Source organism: Falco biarmicus, chromosome 9 (assembly GCF_023638135.1).
Source record: "Falco biarmicus isolate bFalBia1 chromosome 9, bFalBia1.pri, whole genome shotgun sequence".
Classification (NCBI taxonomy): Eukaryota; Metazoa; Chordata; class Aves; order Falconiformes; family Falconidae; genus Falco; species Falco biarmicus.
The window spans coordinates 18,938,871-18,955,722 of record NC_079296.1 but is presented as its reverse complement, the minus strand read 5'-3'; positions in this window follow the sequence as shown (position 1 = coordinate 18,955,722).

The following is a 16,852-nucleotide window of genomic DNA, read 5'->3' as shown; positions in this document are numbered from 1 at the left end:
TCGCTTGGCTGGAGCCTGGCTGCCTACAGCTGCGCATCCTTTCCGGTGGCCACCACCCCACCTCCACAGCAGACCAGCAGCTGCTGCCCCTTCTGAGCCGCCTGAATAAACAGCTGAGGATTACCCTCTTGTGAGAGAACACCCTCTGGCACAGTCGGTTCTGTGTCACCCGGGGGTAAGGCGAGCGCAGGGCAGGATGCGGCACAAGCATAAAGGAGTGGTGGCCACAGCAGGTGCAGGAGTCCCGTGGGGGCCTGTTATGGGCTGATAGCATTGAAGCAGCCTTCAGTCCCCTGCTTTGATCACTTCAGCACAAAGGTGGCTTCCACGCCTTCCCCATCGCCCTCCTTCCTTGCTCAGCATCAGGACCTGGAACAATTCGGACTGGAAATCTCCCAGTCACTTATCGCCAGATCCCATCAGAAAAGGGGCCTGTCAAAATCTCATCTCTGGCTTATCACCCCCAAGTGCTGTCAAAGCCCTCTGACTCCACAAGCAGAGGAAGTTTAAAGTTGTACCCGTGAGGTCTGAACGAGTTCTTGCAAACGCCACCGGATCCCTATGAAAGCAGATTGCAAGTGTCCCCTTGAAATGTCACAATACAATTAGAGGGAGAACCGTACAAAAAATTCAACCATAAATTTTTTCCTTATGGCGCTTGAAATGTAATTTCAGGGCAAGTGAATGCAGGTAACAATGCAAACAAATTGGGTCATTGAGGATCTGGTCCCAAAAGCTCACAAGATCGTAAGAAAAAGTCTAATGAATTTAGTGTGTAAACGGATGCATGCAACCCTGAATGCCAGCTCTGCACGGATGCACTCACACACACGCGTGTGCACACAGGTCCTGACGACTGGAAACACATTCCTACATCTCTGGTTACCTGCAAGAACATTCGGTTGAATGACATAAGCTCTGGGATTCTGGCATACAGAAAGAAAACAAATAGATATTAAAATCTATTTATCACAAACAGAGTTTTGGACATCTAATTGCTGCAGTTTGTTAGAGGAACAAAAAGATCTTCCCTGGCTTCAGCCATATCCAAGGGGATTAATTTGTCACTCTTCAAAAACAACTCATTGGAGGAATACCCTCTTTGATTCTTTATTCTCACATTAATTAGGAGTAATAAGTACACTAGATACACTTCGTATTTAAAAATTAGTAGAGATAAATCTGCCACACATCTCAATAGGGCAACGAAGATCTGGCTGTGCAGGGTGGGAGCCTCCAAAGCGAATGGCGCTAGCGGGACAGCCCTGCCACAACGGGCCGGGGCAGGACACCGGCTTGGGAGAGTCCCGGAGCCTCCGGCCGGCGGCTGCTTTGGGGACCCGGGGACGGGGTCGCCGCTAACGCCCCCCCCCCGCCACCGCCACCGCCGCCGCCGCCGCCCCCTCAGAGCCGCCACCTCAGCGCCGCGGCCGCGCGCCCTCTCCGGCCCGCGGCGGGAATCGCAATGGCGGGAATCGCAACGGCCGCCCCCAACGGCCAGGCCCCTGAGGGCCGCCCCGCCCCGTCCCCTGCAACCCGGCGGTCCCGCCCCACCTCACCGCCAGCGGCCTCAGCACGGCGCCCCTGCGAAGTCCTCATGAGGCTCCAGGAGGCGCCTGGCCAGAAGGGCTGGCGGAGCGGGGACTGTAGGAGGCACACAAGGCCACAAGCGGGACCCGGCTGGTCTCTTCACCTTTTTGGAAGGCACATACTCTGCCCATCAATAAGCCCGCGAGCACCATGTACTCCATGTTGTACTTCCCAGCCTGTCCTTCATGCCCAGGTCCTTTGTGGTGGCTCAGTGAAGTTTCCATGATTTACTATAGCGGAGGAGCTGGCTCTAGGAGCACAGGGAAAAAAAGAAAAAGAAATTTTGCTGAAATATAATGTAAAAGTCAATTTGAGCCTTATTAAAAAAAAACAAAACCAAAAAAAACCCCAACAAACCACCAAAAGATGAGGTGACTGAAAACTTCTCCAGAGAAGAATTCTGACAAGGTTGAACCAAACTCCCGTCTGCTCTGTTGCTGGTTTGCAAATGGGAATCAGCCTCAATGCCGTGGATATTTCCAAGTCCATCTAATGTGCGGTGTCTCTCTGGAGGATGCCCTTTCCATCAGTGGGACGGTGCACCTGAGCACAGCCATCCCCGGCTCCAGGGGCTCAGCACCCCAGCCCGGCCCAGCCGGCCGAGCGGAGAGGGCCGGAGGAGTGTGGGGATGCTGGTTTTCCAGCTGGAGGAGCATGGGGATGCCGGGTTTCCAGCCGGTTGTTCTGGGGCTGTGAAGGCTGGCACCTCCACCTTTCGAACTGCATGGTTTGAGAGGCAGCAGCCTTTATTGCCTGCATGTTTAAGGTAATTACTACATGTATTTCCTCCCCGCTGGTTTTGCTGAAGCGGAAAAGGCTTTGGCCTTCACTTCACTATACATAATAAAGAAAAAAAAATCTGGTTTATAAACACCACTTTTTCTATACTTTCAAAGGCAGGTTGTAGGGTGAGAGTCAGAATAATGGTCCCTATTTGCCAAGCAAGCTAATAATGAAGAAGTTGCTAGAGGGAAATCGTATCGAGTCTCCATGAGCTGGAAGGACACAGAGCACTTTTTTTTTTTTTTTTTCCCCTGCCTGGTAGTAAATAATAATCCTTTAAAGATACTCTGCTGTCTCCCCCATTCACTGTCCTATAGGATATTAAAAACACCCCAAAAGCAGCCCAACTGAGTGTAAAGAGTGGATTTAATTTCAGAGAGGGTGGGAATTTGTGACTTTTCAAAGACACTTAGTGTTAATTTAAATCTCTGCAACCCAAACAGATACGTGGCACTGTTTTTCAAAGAGGGATGAAGTCAGTCTGATCAGCAAGTGTTTTATTACCATGTTAAAATATGCTTTTTGATTCTTAAAATTCAGTGCTTAGCACTGAAAACAATTGTTTGTGCTCCATATAGCGATGAAGGTTCAAGTGACTTTAAAATAGAAAAAAAACCCACGATATATTAAAAAATACATAGTTTTGTTTTACAGGGAAATCTTAAAAATAAGACTTTTTTAAAAAAAATACATTGTGGAGGAAAACATATAAGCAATATGGAAATTCTCCATTTAAAATCTACCTCACAGTCAGCAGTGTGTTGATTTGAAATGCCTTGCCTTTCTAACTGTTCCCCTCCTCCTAATAAGCACTGCATCCAATTTGTATGTTATTCTGATGAAATGGTTTAAGCAAGAGAAAATGAGTAGTTTGAAAAATAAAGGAAAGTTCTACAGAAGAAATGAAGTGCTATCATTGAAATCTTTATTTATGTGAAAAGAAAGGGCTAAAACATTACCTCAGAATTCAAGATTACAACATCAGTAGGATATAAAGTAAATCCATTCTAGTAGTGAAACATCAGAAACCATAATCCTTTTTCAAAGACCTTTTGTTATTTTAATGTCTGACAAATTATGCTTTTTTAAAAGAAGAAAAACACTTAGATTTAAGAGGTTTCTTTTACTTCAGTAAAAGTAGTTTCACTATTTAAAAGTTTTAATTTTCTGTAACCAATAGTATTTACTATGCTGGCTAAGTATTAACACAAGAGTAAGGTTATTTTAGTCTCAATAGGACCAAGTACAAAGTTGCCACCAAAGACTTTTGCATCAAGTTGTTATGGCAACTTAGTGTTCTAAAAAGTATTGAGTTTTAGCAAAGGGTTTTGTTTTGTTAATTTGGTTGCTTTTCCCTCAAGTTTTGAAGTTGTTAAGTGTTATAAAAATGTTACATCATTGTCATTCAAATGACAGGAGGTCTCAGCACATATTTAAAACTTGTTTATATTGCAAGACATTCCAGGATGATGTCCAAGGACCCCGGTCCCTGTCTTTAGGGGGAACCCTCTCACCTCTGTATGAGCACAGGAATCATTCCACAGTGTTCCTAGCACAAGGAGACAAGGACAAAAAGAAACAAACTATATGTTTACCTCCGATGTACTTAAGGAGAGACAGGATGGATCGTGGGATGGAAGAAGGGACCTTTGTGTTGTGCATCCAGCATCTCTCTTTCATGTGTTCATGTTGGAAAGCAAAACAGTAAGTTCCTTATTGGTATCCTGGACTCTTGACACCACAGAAAGAACTGGAAGAGTGAAATAAGCTCCTGAGAGCTCTGCAACCAAAGGGCAGGTTTTGACTGGTGCAGACATGGCAGGAAATTGTTGCAAGAAGCCCATTTTAGGTCTTGTGTTACAAGTAGAGAAGAGACAGAATTATGAGCTTAAAAACCCGTAACAGGCAAGAGCTCAGGATCACAGATTCTCACAAGCGGTTCACAACAGTCCTTCTGAAATGTTCCCAAGTGCTGCAAGATCCAACTCTGAAAACCCTTGGTTCCCTAACCCTATTCAATGGCACAGCCTCTCCCATCTCCAAATGCACTGTGAGCAATGGTTTCATCCTGACTCCAGTGCTTGCCCCACTTTCCCAGTTTGGGCAGGGGAGCACTGCAGCTCAGCCCAAATGAATGGAAAAGTGTTCTGGGCAGCCTCATGGCTGTATAGCCAGATATCTGTTCTAGCTCCATCTCAGCCTGGGTTTGGAGGCTTGAATATGTGTGGTAAAAGAGAAGAAAATGAAACAGTAAATTAATTACGTCCTTCACAAAGAGTCCTTCTTTCCATACTGACAGATTTTCAGATTTTTTTATGAGTCTGGAAACTATGGGGAGATTGTATTATTTTTATCAGAATTTCGGCTTACTGTTTTTCCTCACCAGGTTTCTCAACTCTCTCTTCTAGTTTTTCCTACTAGTGTCTTTTTAAATACAAAGATGGATGGAAATAAACTGGGGAAATTGAAAAGAAAACCAAAATTTTCACTAACAAAAAATTGACATCCATGTGCCTATAATAGATTTAGAAAGTAACAAAATTAATTTATTTTTAAAATCTGAAAATTTTTTTACATTTAAAACAGTATTTTCTTTCTTTGGCAGAAGAGGATCAATCCACTAAATATCAACATTGTAGTCATTTTCCTAGAAGGCAAACAAAACAAGAAGCTTTGTCTATAAAATTCTGCCAAAGACTTCTTCTATGAACTTGGGCAAATCATTTAATTTGCCAGTTTCTCAGTGTGCTGTTTGTACAATGAGAACAATACCACTTCCTTTTTCTCATCCTTTGTCTTGTTTATTGAGATAGTCACTACTCCGGGGAGTACACAATCTCTAATTACGAACAACTAGCATAATAGCACCCTGATCTCTAGGACCTACCGCAACACAAAGAACTAATAATCATCACAAGTCTTCTGTTCTGATGCATGGTCTGCAAGAGCTATGAATACTAACATATGCTGGAAAGTTCTGTTTAATTTTATGTCTTTGAAAGAAAATAAAAGCCTATTTTTCCCATTGCTGCCGTTTATACAGGCTTACACTTTCCAGGAAGCTTCTACCTTTACATGTCTTCCTTCTCCTTTTCAAAACAGAAATAAAAATCTCACTAAAAATAAAGATTATGAATGGCCACTCTTTTCCCTCCTACCAGTTATTGTCACCCAGGAACATGCAGCAAAGGATGTCTATGTTATCATTTAGTTTCACAGAGATCTGCAGTGATCTGCCAGCTGCTGGCCATATGCTTAATCCTAAAAGGAATTATCTATGTTCTGTGTTGCCTGTACATGTCTGATTCCCTGTTTATGTATTTTTACTTTATTATGGCATATTATAAATCCAGCCAGCTTAACTTTTATGGTTAGAATACAAATCCTCTGGTTTTTGAGGGTGGTTTTTTATTCAAATGAAATTCCACTGCCATTGTGGAAAATTCATGTAGCAACAAATGGGATTAAACCAGTAAGATTTCATACAAATGTATCCAACAGAACGCCCAAAGTCTATGGAATTTAATATACAATGACATACCTTCTTTAGAGTTTGTTTTCTAATGATCTGATAGCATTTCATAGCAGACAGAATTTCCCATCAGCTTCCACGGCCCCGTCCAGAACCTCTGTCCACCAAGTGACACTTATGGTTTCCACCACAGAGATCCCTGGCCACCCCAGCCATTGCAAGGGTGGGAATGTATTCCTCCACTCCCCTCGCCACCCCTTATGAGAGGGGACTGTGGAGCAGGGAATGATGAAGTGAATTGCTCACAGTCAGAGGAAACAGCCGACCTGGGAATTGAGTTCCTGTTGCTCAACTCTCTAGCAGGAGCCAAACCACAGGCTATTGTTTGCTATTGAAGCCTGTGGACATCTCCAGATATTTGAAGTCAGATTTTATGAGTGGTCTCACTTTGCACTTACCCATGTTAAAATGATACAACACTGTACAACACCAAGGCAGGCTTTTATACTTCCAGGCCATGGTAAATCTTCACCACAAAAGCATTCTAAAATGCCTTTTACATAGCAGGCTTATTTTTCAGAATGCAGGAACATATCCCTTGGGGATGCAGATTGTTTCCTTAGGACTCAACTTAAACGTTCCCATGTGGCAAAATGAAGTAGGAGGATCCACTGAAAGGAGCTCTCACTTCTCATTTAATTTACTACCTAATACTCAGCAGCCCAAGATTTATAAGACACTACAGAACTGTCTACATGTTTCCCCTTGTGGCAGATAGCAGATAACTGTTAATAGACCTGCTTAGAAAGTTTATTTGAAGGAAGAACTTAACTGTATTATTTTTCATGGAGGTGTGAACATTGCTTAAGGAGCTTAAGTCTCCATGTGTAAGTATTATCAGATAGGTTCACGAGAATGCTAATATGCATTAATATGAAACTCCAAAACCAGCTTTCACTGGTATACATAGATAGGGATATTTTGTAAATAATGCCCTTTCTGATTTTGCAGAGTTCTGGGATAGCTGCATATATTATTATTTCCAAGTATAACAAAATTAACCCATAATACATGCCCTCTCTATCCTCTTCCTGCAGCTCCTGTAAAGTCAACAACAAAACCACTCACAGAATCCAGTCTTCTCCACAGCTGCACCTGGCACCTGCCTCAGTAAGATTTTGTCTGCCCTTCTAGACAGGACCATGCAGCCATTGTGGGAGAGTGAAGATGCCGGAGGGGCTACAAGCCAATTCTCATTTTCACTTGTCAGAGGTACCCACATACTTTCAACCCCTGCCCTGGTCCTAACTTAAATCCTTACTGCTCCCTTTAAAGATAACAGCAAGGAGCTCGCTGGGTGGGACCGGGCTCTGGTTTCCACACACTGCAGCATAGCTGTTTGACCCCTTTCCATGCAATTGTGCAACCTTAGCACCTTTGGCCTTCTATAAAGAGAGAAAGCTGCACACACAACACTGCTCAACGCTTTCCAGGATTTAACCCCCACTGCACATGCTGTGTGGCGATGAAAATGTGATTAAAGGAGCATATATTACATTTTGTCCAGCTCTAGAGAAATATTTTAATGGAATAAAGAAAGAACCATACATTTTCTTTTTTTGGTTTAGATGTAAGCTTCACCTCCTGGTATTTACAACCTAAAGCCCTCCAATATTGGGTTAGTTAATAGGATCCAGACAATGGAAAAAGCAAGAGACTGTTTTAGTTTCACCAGCCAAGGAGAAGAAAAGACCCAGCTTGATAAATGGTGAGAAGTATATTAGATGTTAAAAAATATTTCATTTTTAATAATCCTAGGTGTTACTGACAACCCAGGTAAAAAGCAAAGTTCATTTCTTCAAAATATATTTAATTTGACAGTATCCCTTTAATTAAGTAGCAATTTAGATTTTCCTCTCCTCCACATACAAAGCTTTAATGAAACATGAAAGCCACAAAAGAAATTTGTGTGTGTTTCATGGCAAGGCGTGAGGAATGATTTTCTGTTTAAATTCACAGACAGTAGCTATACAAATAACATTTAATATTTGTCGGAAGTATTATCTGCCTTTTTCCCTCACAGCATTACATTACTAAGGTAATAAGTACATGAGAATACATGATTTCCTGGCTACTGTATTGAATATGCACCTTTAAACAAAGTTAGACTTGGGAATTTACCCATATCTTAAAATGCTAATCTAACACTAATTAAAAGGCCAGTGAATACGCTTTGATGGATTCTAGTTCATAGAATATGACAAATGAATTCAGATGGCATGCACGACTGCAGCAGAATTACAATATTGGAGCTGCAGTGAGTCTGGGGAAGCCAGGCAAGCAGTTCTCCGCACTGGTACGGGGGCAGGGAGGAGGGAGAGCTGGAGCTTGCCATGGCTTCTGTGGGTGCTGCCATCCTCTCCAGTCTTTGTTTCTCATTTCATAGCTGCTTTCCAGGCTGTGCTGAAGCAAAAATTTGCTGCTTCTGCATCCCACCGACCCTCCCTGCGATATATACACCTCTGCTATTCACTGTGCAATACTGAATTCTTCAGAAAGGACAACAGCCTCCCTGAGGAAGAAAAGCCAAATTGTAGCATTTCTTTTCGCACACAAAACCAGACAGGCTTGTTCAACACCTTAAACTCCATATGTATCTACTCTTAAAGAAGAATAATAAAGAGATTGGATAAATATTTCTAAATGAGATTCTGTGTTCAATATCTCCTGCAAATGACACTGTCTTGTTGGTCTTCCTGTCTTAGAATCAGGACAAATTTAAACCCCAGCTTGTAATACAGTTTGGAAGTATGCCCTATGAGCTCTCGAGTGCATGCCTCTTGAACTGACTGCAGCCCTCTTCAGAGGTACTTGTTGCATGATGATATGCAAGAAGTTAACTGAATTGCTTTTGTACCTTTTACCTTCATCCTTCCCACATGAGGAAAGCCAAAATTTAATTCATGCCAATTAAAAAGTTAGGGTAAAAAAAGTCAAATTTTTTTGAAGTGGTCTTCTTAGATCTCAATTAAAAAGGATTTAGAAGTTGGGAATTCCATATATCATTACTCACCTGCCTATGTAAAACAGATTTAGTCCTTCCTTCTTACATAGGTTTTTATATAAAGAATGGCAGAATTAACCACGTTTCCTTATCCCTTTTGGCCTTATAACCCCTTATAGTTGCTTTCAGAATGCTTAACACAGGTGAGACCGACCCACCATTTGAGAAACCTGGAAGAAAACAAAGAACAGTTAATGTCCTGAGAAAAGAAAGCAGTAGCAAGCATCAATACAACAAAAGCAGTTCACCCAAGGAACCAGGCTGTATGGTTTGGATTAAAGTACCAGGTTTAGAGAGCCATTTGTGGGGGGAGGGGTTGGGGAGTGGGAGGGGAGGGAAATTAAAATCGTCTAGGAAGAGAATTATACAGTAAGATGAAGTAGAAGCAACTATGGTTGGATAGTGAAAACCTTTATTCTTCTAATAACCCAGAGTTCTGTCCAGGAGTATTTTCAGTCAAGAGATTGTTGAAAGCTTAGGCGCTGGTTAGAGCCACAGTATTCTCAGAGATACCCTGCAGCCTATGGAGTCTTCTCCATAGAGTCCTTCACGCGATCAACCACCACCAGCATGCCCACATGGAGTCTTGTTCCCTTTCTCTCCCTTTCGTAACGACAAAGGAAAGCTATTCCATGCTGCAGCACAGGGCACTGTCAAAATCAGGTTTCTATTTATTATCTGGTTTGAACATAGCAGCAAATGCAACGAAGAACTTGGCTATAAGCAGATAACACAAGGGTTAGAAAACAATTTTTTTTTCTCTGATTAAAAAACAAGAGAATATCATGGCTGTATCCCTTAAAGAATTCAGGAATTTGAATGCTGAGAGTTTGAGCATGGAAGCATGAGGTCACTCTGTACAGGGACACCCTCTCCCTGCCGTAGTGCCTCTGGTCCCCACCCATCATGGCCTAAGGAGGACCTGAACAGCTGATCTGTGGAGGTAGTAGCTTGAGATTATACAAACAGGCGCTTTGCTCAGACCGGACAGGAGGTCCTTCCTCATCAGGGCTCTCCCTATAGGTAGCAGTTGAATTTTGTGCATCCCATCTGTGATAAGATGGACAGAAAGCCACCAGCAACTCACCAGGGAGTAGCCTTCCACCAAAGAAGCCACCAGCCACTGACCAGGGAGTAGCCTTCCACCAAAGCAGTCATCAGGGTAGTTAAAAGATTTTTAATTTGATTATTTCTGTCAAATTTGGACTACAGTCTGGAGGACACCCTTCCCACAGCTGAGGAAATTTCCCAGCCATTGGGACATGGAGCATCCCAGGGTTGACTGATCCTCCCTAAAAGCATCATGTCAGGTTTTATAAATAATTAAATTTCCACTGGATCAACAGGAGACTGCCTGTACTTAGAGGTTAATGCACAAGTTCATTCACAGCCTCCCTGTGAGGCAGTGTCAAAGTTTGAGTAGCTTTATATATACCCTCTGGCAAAAACAGAGACTGCAACCGAGCAGTGTCTTTTAAAAGATCAGTAGCATTTTAACAGTGGGCTCTGGGATAGCTTTGCATGTTTAAAAATCTGGCTCAGAGCACTTTTTCCGGGGTCTCACAGTGAAATGGTGCCAGTGCTGGATATTGAACTATGCTCTTCTGAGAAATACCTATCCAGATTTTTGCAAACAAGGCTTAAAGACTCTCAGAAGGTTTAATAGAGCGGACACAGACAGCACCGCACTAACAGAGCTGCATAGATTTGGGTCTGGAGCTGGCTGGTTGCTAGCCAGCTTGGATTGAGGACAGGATGATCTTACTCTGGCCTGCAAAAGACCGTGGAAAAATATCGAGAGTCCCAATCCATACCTTAAAAACAAGATCAAAGTGCCCTTTCGAAGGGGTGGGGGTGGGAGAGAGAGTTTTTTCAGGATTGTTCTCTTTCCTTTGTGAAGGTGGATCTTATTATGAGCACGGCTGAATTTCTAGATGAAGAAAATTCTCCCTCTCACAAGTTCTGCTTGATCTTACTATCACAAACTGTGTATACACCCCTAATAAGTTCCTTGACTGCCACTTCTATGTTACCCTGCTCTTCGATCAGAGATAAATAAACCAAAGACAGCATGATGCCTGTTATCTAAAAAGATTCAGGTAGAGCAAGTATCATAGCACAATCAGGGTACTTGAAAATTGTATTTTCCTGCAAAAGACTTTTACTTGCCTTCTTGGATCATACACAGAGGAAGTTCAAGGTCTAGAGGGAGAAAATAACTCTTAGTAACAGAATGTTTGAACATTCATACAGGATTAATTACTTGCTTTATTTTTTCTTTAATTTTAAATGATTGTACTGCTAGCAAAAGTGAAAAGTAAAGACTCTGATCTATGCCAGGCACTTAGTACATGCAAATACTCTGCAAGTTTTTCCTATCTTGAAGAATTTCAGCATAGACTACAAAGGCAAAGGGGACTGAACCGATCCCTGGAGAAAACATGTGCAACTCTACTCACATAAAAAGACTGCTTGCTTCAATAGATCTGTACTCATTTATCCTCAGGATGAATTCACACATTTTTCTATTATTAGATGGGCATCCTATTTCTAATGGAGTCTATGTGATCTAAGCACTTTCACTTATTTTTTTCTAGAAGTAAAATTCTATGCTTATATGATGAATTGCACTGCTGAGCAGTGCTGTAAATATCGGTTGTGGTACATTACCATTTGCAATACCATTATGCTAAATCTGAAATACTAGGCTATACAAGAAATTTCAAACAAAGCTTCTGTTCAGTCTTGGTACAGCAAATCTTTTGTCTGTGGCATATCACACTAGCAAATTAGTGCAACAAGGGTTATATAGCTCTTGAAATGTCATCAAAATGGATGAATTTCACAACAAAACATGGGAAGAATTGTGGATTTTTAACAATTATTCCCAAAACCTAGTTCAACAAAACTTTGCATCCTAAACATGATTATGGCTCATAAATTTCTAGGTAACATTTACTTGTGACAACCATTAAGTCAACTGAAGAATATTCAACCTGGGACAAAGGCAAAATATGTAAGACCTGAGCGTTATAAACAGTAGAAAACAGGTGCTTATAACAGATTATTTGTGAATCAGAAGGGTTGCTGCCAGGTTCTCACTGTGTAAAAGTCAAATGTCAGGTTGTCTGTGCTTGGTTGTGATTAATGTGAGATCAGGTCTTTAAACTGTGACTCATATTCTCCATGGCCTTGGCCAACCTTCCTCACATGCCTGTGCTCTTATTTGGGGGGAGGAGGGAAACTTACCCTAATACTTGGGCCCTTGTGAATCAGCAGTCCTAACTCTGAGCTACGTGCACGGTCATGGCGAAAAATGAGTAACATTTGGCTAAGGGGCAATACAACTCAAGCAGTATTTTGTTCACATCTGTGCAAGCAGTACATGTTCTGTCTACACCAGAGGGAGCTCAGACACGAGGTTACGCTATAGCTTTTTCCACGTTGCATGACCACAGGGAGACATCAGAAGACATTCAAGACCATAGAAACATTCTCACTAGATTATACTGAAGACCTAATCAGTTTGTATAATCCATGAACTTTCTTCCTTCTAAACTAATGAACTCTGTTCACCAAGGTGTACACCCCCCCAACTGGCACTGGAAACGTGTTTATTCATGGTCGGTAGATGTGGTAGTTTTTCCAGTTCTTACCAGTCTGCCTACAGTATAGCAGTGGTAGCAGGCATCTGGTTATCTTACCCCGAGGGTACTGAAAGGGACATGCCAGCTGCAATCAGTTCTCATTGAACAACACAAAGACTGGAAAGGATTTCTGGGAACATCTTTTTTGTTGTTACAGGAGTAGTTGTGATAAATTTTACAGAGCTCACATGCTGAAATATAAACAACTGGCAGGCACTGTTTAGCACCTCTCCATACCTAAATATCAGCAAGTAATGAACACTCAACTTACGTAAACCAAGCACCTGTTTTTTTAACAGACAGAAACTATCTCATCATGGACATCAGTGGAGCTGGAAGAGTTTGCACCAACAATTTGCTTTCCTTTATCTCCAGTCCTCCAGCCTTTTCTGCTCTCAATTCCTTTTCTAAGGCTTCTTTCCCCCCCAGCTGCAGCTTCTATATACCTTTTTCCTTGCATCAAAGAAATACTCTCAATACTCCCTTGTCTATTAGTTAAAAACTCCTCCACATCCTGTTCCACTTCACCTTACTCAAGACTGTGAGAAAGCTGATATTCCAGAAACCTCAGAGCTAAGACCTGTATCTTTGGATGAAGCCCTTTAAATCCACTGGGAATCACATTTTGAGGATCTGTACATATCTGACAGAACTCTGGTGACATGCATGTGCCAAGATCAATGAATATTAATGCAAAAGAACAGGGTTCAGGCACCTGTATGGCAGTTATCATGTAGGACACCTCTTCTGACAAAGGTTGGGCCAGCATTTAAGTACTACATTATGTTTAGCAGCACCAAACGTAGCAGTGCCTGCTTCCTTTTCTCTACCTAACAGTTACCTTCAGAGTTTAAAGATTTATACATCCTTCTCCACTCAGCATTGAAACGGGAGCTAATATCCATTCCCCTTCGCAAATGCGGGTCCATGTCTCCAGTCATTTGTTTCCATACAAGTTTTGTCACCCTTATTTGTTCCAGTGCAACCAGTTGTGGAGTAAAGGCTCTTCTTGACTGGGGGCAGCAGAATATGATCTCCAGAGATTAGTCTAAATTGCGCTACTTGCATGATGAAAGCGTCTGGCAATATATTCCTAGAGCATGGGCTTTTTGAATGAATCAGGAAAAAAAAGAAAATTAATTACATCAAGTAATTCTCTGCTTCAAACCCATAATTATATTTAACAACAACATCCAGCATTTTCACCAGCTATCAAAATCAATGAAGGCTGATTCCAATGGGACTAAAACTAAGCATGGGGCCCTTCAATACAGTGTGACCTGAAATGATGTCAGTATAAGAGGTTTATTTCCTCCCTCCTTCTTCTACAGGAACTTCAGCATTCATTTTGCTCCCAGCCCCATTCTCCTACTCCCTCAATTAGCCCTATACAACTATTTGTGGAGTCATACTCTAAACTGGATATTGAAAGGAACTGCTTTAAAAACAAAATGCTTCTGCCTTTAGGAAGAAGGGATCAGAAAGGAAAGAACAACTAGGAAAGAACAACTACTCCAACACACCAGAGGTGGGTAACCTGAAGCCCAAACCCCAATGGCAGGTGGTCCACTCCAGGGTGTGAGATGTGATGCAGAGCTTTAACAAGCCTGCTGAAGGTATGACATGAAATGGTGGCCCCATGGAGCTTGCAAAAACATGCTGTTGCTTGACAAAGGGCACCCAAATCCCTTCTCTGAGCTGTTCCTTAAAAATCAAAGTGACCTAAAGCAAAGCTTATTTTAAAATAATGCTGGTTTTTAGACTACAAAAAACCCAAGCCACATAGCAAGAGAAGCAAAATAAGTAATTCTTAACAAAGAGTATTCTGTGATGTCTGTATTTCTACAGGAAGAGCCCTTGGCATTGCTGTGGTGAGTCTCGAGGACATTTTATAAACATATTTCTATAAAGACAGAAGTATTCAAATTGGAAATGCCCATTTGGCTGACTCTCCCCCTTTGCAGCTCGTGCGCTCCTTCAGCAGATAAGAAGAGAGGACAGCTCTTGCTAGCAGGCTGCTCTCAACATTCTCTTCATTAACTCTGGGAAAAAATAAAAGCTCATTCTACATTGTTTGAAGGTAATTAGAAGCCGAAACAATGCGTCAACCCTCAAATGTTCTTTGGGTGTTTACAGTTTATCCTAGCATATTACACCCAGTTTTATTTAGGTCTTTCTTAGAAATCTATGCTATTATAGAGTGTAGTTTGGGAGGCTGGTGACAGACTGTAATTGTGGAAAAGGTATTTTTATAAATTTTACAGAAGAGGAATCAATGTTAAAAAAAAGTATTATCTCAATGCCCCCTGGTTACGTTGCAAATCTTTTTCAGTTCACAAAAGAATATCATGATTTTTCATCACAGATGGAGATGAGTTTTCACCAAATCACCAGTCAGAGAAGATGCAGATTATTTTTCTTGTCTCACTGAGATGTTCTGGTAAATTCAGGGGGCTACTAGGTTTGGAATTAACGGTCTTTACCGGTAGAGACCAACTAACATTTCAGTATTAAGGAAGATCCCCACAAGGTCAGCAAACAGTTCTCTACATAGCCTTAAAATACCATAAGTACTATCTAGCCAAGAGATTCCATTCCACAGGGAGCATTGCACTTCACTTGATATTTAGATTTGCTGTTTGGATATATTAATATATTGATCACTTCAGCTAAGCTGTCAAAAAAAGGATGAACAAAACTCCTCTGGCTATCAGAAAGCAGTCCTCGTTTGGGTAAGAATCCCTATGTCTATAGGGATCTTTTGTCTTACATCACATGAATTCCACTCAGTTACAGCAATGTTGTGAAAGGCTACTTCACTGAGATATGTAAATGATAAATGCAAATGCTCATTTCAATTTCATTCAATCCATGGTCACTTTATGTTGACCTGAAGTCACTTCACTTGTATAAGCCAAGCAGTTGGCATACCTGAGGAACACAAGAGAAATAAATGTACTATTTAAGTTAGCATGATGATCCAATAGACATTCCTCTCTCATTTGCAACTCAACCAACAGCTCGGCATGACACTGTTTTTTTCACTGTTTTATCCTTCCTCAGATGGTGCCCATCACATTTACGAACATAATCAAAGAACGAGTACAATAAGAACCATCATATGCAAATTCTTAGAGCTCATTTTTGTATATAAATTTGGCTGTTTGCATTTCTCAGTATTGGCTTAACTTGCATGCTTTTTGAGGAGAAAATGATGTATTCCAGGTCTGATTCTAAGCCAAGAAATAGAAAAACTCTCAACTCTGTCACACACAGTCCCAAGGAAACAGGGAAGACAAGATTTGATGGTATAATAAACATAGCTGGAGGCAGATCAAAGCAGTGCAGGCATTTTTCAACAAGAAAGATGACAACTTTTCTCAAATGAAATTGGGCTTCTACTTACTCTTGTGATGCTCTGAACATCTGCATTCAATATCCCAGTTTTTTACCCTCTCAGTAGGACAGATAGTTATGAGGTACCCTATTCCCAATGGCTTGCAAAGAGATTTAGGCACCTACCTCACACTTGTCCAAGACTGCTTTCACCATGTTATTTTCAGCGATGACAAACTGTATACAAACCAAGCGATTCTATTTGCCACTTTGCTGCCAGCTTGCATTTGCCCTCGCGTAAGTTGCTCAGCCTTTGTATTCCTCTTTTTAGCCATCCCATTCGTGAAGTAAAAAACATACCCTATTATTAATATATTCAATACTTTTTAAAATGCTCTGAGCTCGCACTAGAGGTACATTATAAATACATGTATATCTAAATTACCAACATTAAAAAAATAATAGGAAAAATTCTTGTTTGTGGATTAACTACATATGATCCAATGCCAAATAAAAATCTACTCTGGTTTTGCTGAGGTCATTTAGTGCTGTACAATTCTCATGAAGTAAATATTTTTGAAAGTGGGGAATGCTCTGAGATTAAGCAATACATTACATTTTTTGATCAAATGCCAGAAGCCATAGGTGAATAGGAAACAGACATCAGTAATTACAGTTCGTACTTCAGCGATTTCAAACCCCCTTGCTTCAATGAGCAAGTATTAACTGGACAGACACTCCTTCACAAATTAGAGGTTGCAAAGGCTTATTACACACCGTATTTATCTTTGAAACTTGTCCAACAGAATTAAACTAAAAAATAATGATACAGATTATGGTTGCAGGCAAAAAACTATTAAAACTAACAACTATATATATGTTTTTATCTGTCAAACTGTCCCTGCAGCCACTCTTTGGTTTAAGAGCTCAGGAATGCATTATTAAGAAATACTAGTAATT